This window comes from Lathyrus oleraceus, chromosome 3 (genome assembly GCF_024323335.1).
Source record: "Lathyrus oleraceus cultivar Zhongwan6 chromosome 3, CAAS_Psat_ZW6_1.0, whole genome shotgun sequence".
NCBI classification, from domain to species: domain Eukaryota; kingdom Viridiplantae; phylum Streptophyta; class Magnoliopsida; order Fabales; family Fabaceae; genus Lathyrus; species Lathyrus oleraceus.
The window spans coordinates 70,424,385-70,427,984 of record NC_066581.1 but is presented as its reverse complement, the minus strand read 5'-3'; positions in this window follow the sequence as shown (position 1 = coordinate 70,427,984).

Sequence of the window (3,600 nt, the reverse complement as noted above, 5' to 3'; positions counted from 1 at the left end):
CGCATGGTTGCAATTATGGGATCGATTGTGGATCACTAATTATTATTATAATTGTTATGTTAAGTGCATTATTATCATGTCACACATTCATTGTTATTATGTTGAAAGTGATAAGTCATAGGTCCGAAGGGGGACAAAATACTTATCTGGAACTCAGAAGGGGGAGTTCGGGATTCCAAAGGGGCAATCGGGTTCGTAAGAAGAATCAAATGTTGAATTGGTACCACATGCATATGAGTCGTTGCCTTTGTTGTGAGTCGCATAACATGAATGAAATATATGCGTGAAATATGATTATGTGTGATGATGATGTTATTGTATGTGATATTGATGATAATTTGAACATGATAATGTGATATGATGTTGTGCATGATTGTGTAGATATTGTACTCTATTTTAGATTCTATGTTGTTATTATTGAGATGAATTATCACCCCTTATATTTGAATGTTGCCTTTACATGGGCATTGTGCATATACTTAAGAGTAGAGACACTGTTGTGAGTGGAAGTTCGCTCCTGGAGCTATTTCTTTTGGTTTATTTGTGTTAACTTTGGTTATTCTTTTATATGTAACACTGGAAGCGAATGATTTGTTTTATGTTGGAATTTCCTGAGAGATAATGCATGCTCTCGTACTTGTTTTATGTTTTGGTGTGATAGTACGTGTAGAACACTCACGAGTCAGTGCTTTTAATTTTGTTATGAAAACTATTATGAGATTTTAAATTGGTATACTTTTTTATTATGATTCTGCTGCAAAGCTATTCATATGAGTTGGATGTCGTGTAAACATCCTAAGTGCAAATGTATATAGTACAATGTTTTGTTGTAACCCGTGCTACGAAGCAGACTATGATTATTGTGAGTGACACCCTAAGTGATTGTATTTCGTTAATTAAATTCTTCGATAATTATGCTTAGGTTTTTAGGGTGTTAAATAGTGGTATCAGAGCAGGTTGGTCCGTCCGGCCAGCTTGTTTAATTATGTTTGTTCCCTAGTATGCGACATGTGTGTGAAAACATTGTCGATGTTTATTTTGTTTTTCCATTTGCAGGTTGGTTATAAAACAAGTGGAGGAGAAGTGTTGACTTCTCTTGGATGTTCTAACTGTAGAGAGCTTGGACATCATGTTGCTGCATATGAGAGTATTGTGTTTTTCCTGAACCCGGAGAGAGGTCGAATTCGAGGATGGTGTCAGTTAGAAAAATGGTGTGATCCTTGAGGGAAGACGGTCAGATATTCTTGTTGTTTGCTTCCTTGTGAGGGGGAATGCGATGTTTTTCCTAGAGATGAGCCAGTGGTGTGTTAAGTATCCTAACGTATTTCCTAAGGATGTGTATGGTTTGTCTTTCATTGGAATAAGTTGATGTTATTCTTGGAATGAATTGGTTGGAGTTAAACCAAGTTTTTACCAATTGTTTTGATAAGTCAATGTTGTTTCTTGAATCCAAAGAGGATATGGATTCAGTATTCCTGTCTGCTGGTCTATTTGGGATGTCTTTGAGGGAGAACGATCAGGTATTGTTGAGATCTGCTTCTCAGAGAGTAAGGATAAGTGTGACGCCTAGTGATATGCAAGTGGTGTGTGATTCTTGATGTTTTCTTGAATATATATGTGACTTTCCTCCAGAGTGTGAATATGAGTTCGATGGAGGTTAATAATTGATGTTTGTATCTGCTAAGTAAGTGAGAGAGTCCGTGAAGGATATGGCATAAGTGTTTATGATGTTAGCTTCATTGGAAGCCAAAGGCAAGGGAGTAGTTTGTGATCTTCCTGCAGTGTGTGAATTTCCGAGAGTGTTTCCTGAAGACATTAGTGATTTACCACTAGAGAGAAAGATTGAGTTTACTATTGACTTGGTACCCGGTATTGGTCCTATTTCTATGGCTTCGTACGTAATGTATGCTTCTGAGTTGAGCGAGCTGAAGAAAAAATTGGACAAGTTACTTGAGAATAAAATTGTTCGTCCAAGTGTTTCTCCTTGGAGTGCACCGATATTGTTAGTAAAGAAGAAGGATGGTAGCATGAGGTTATGTCTTGACTATCGACAGCTGAACAAGGTGAGGATTGAGAATAAATATCCTCTTCCGAGAATCGAGGATTTGATGGATCAATTAGATAATGGTCGTGTTTTTAGTAAAATTTATTTATGGTCGGATTACCATCCGATTAAAGTGAAACTAGAAGACGTTCTAAAGATTGCATTTAGAACGAGACATGGTCACTACAAGTATTCTGTGATGCAGTTTTATGTGACTAATGTGCCATGTGTGTTTATGAAATATATGAATAAGATTTTTCATCAGTATTTGGATAAGTTCGTGGTGGTATTCATTGACAACATTCTAATTTATTCAAAGACTGATGAAGAGTATCTTGAGAATTTGAGAATTATGCTGGAGTTGTTGAAAGAGAATCAATTATATGTTAAGCTATCTAAATGTGAGTTTTGGTTAAGAGGTGTGGGTTTTCTTGGCCACGTAATATTTGGTGGTGGTCTTGCGGTTAATCCTTCGAAGGTTGATGATGTGTATCGGTGGGAGACTCCAAAGTATGTTATGAAGATTATAAGTTTCCTTGGGTTAGCTGGTCATTATTGCAAATTCATAGAAGGTTTTTCAAAGTTGGGAATTCATTTGACTCAGTTGACTTGAAAGGGTCAAGCGTATGAGTGGGATGTTGCTTGTGAAGAAAATTTTGTAGAACTCAAGAAAAGTTGACGACTGCTTCGGTTTTGATTCTTCCGAGTACAATCACACTTTTTGTGTGTATTGTGATGCTTCCAAGACGGTTCTGTGTGGTGTGTCGATGCAGAATGGACAAGTTGTGGCTTATGCATCGAGAAAACTTAGAGCTCATGAGAAGAATTATCCTACGCATAACTTAGAGTTGGCCGTCGTTATGTTCACACTTAAAATTTGGAGACATTATCTGTTTGGCTCTAGATTTGAAGTGTCCAATGATCATAAGAGCTTGAAGTACCTATTCGATCAGAATGAGTTAAATATGAGGCAAAATACGTGGTTTGAATTATTAAAGGATTATTTTGTTTTAAATTACCATCCTGGTAAAGCCAATGTAATGGCTAACACACTGAGTCGGAAGACGTTGCATATGTAAATATTGATGGCTAGAGAATTAGAGCTAATAGAAGAATTTAGAGATTTTAGTTTGTTTTGTGAAGTCACGCCGTAGAGTGTGAAGCTAGGCATGTTAAAGCTTACCAGTGGTGTTTTGGAAGGGATTAGAGAAAGTTAGAGGACTGATTTGGAATTGTTTGGCTTTAATTAATCAAAGTCAAGGTGATGATTTCAAGATTGATGATAATGGTGTTATAAAATTCCGTGATAGAATTTATGTTCCTGATGTGCCTGAACTCAAGAAGAGTATTCTTGAATAAGGACACCTAAGTGGTCTGAGTATTCATCCGGGTGCTACAAAGATGTATCAGGATTTGAGAAAGAACTTTTAGTGGCCTTGAATGATGACAGAGATTGCAAAGTTTATGTATGCATGCCTGACTTTCCAGAAGTCAAAGATTGAGTATCAAAAACCGTTGGGTTTGATAACTGTTGTCTATTCCTGAGTGGAAATGGG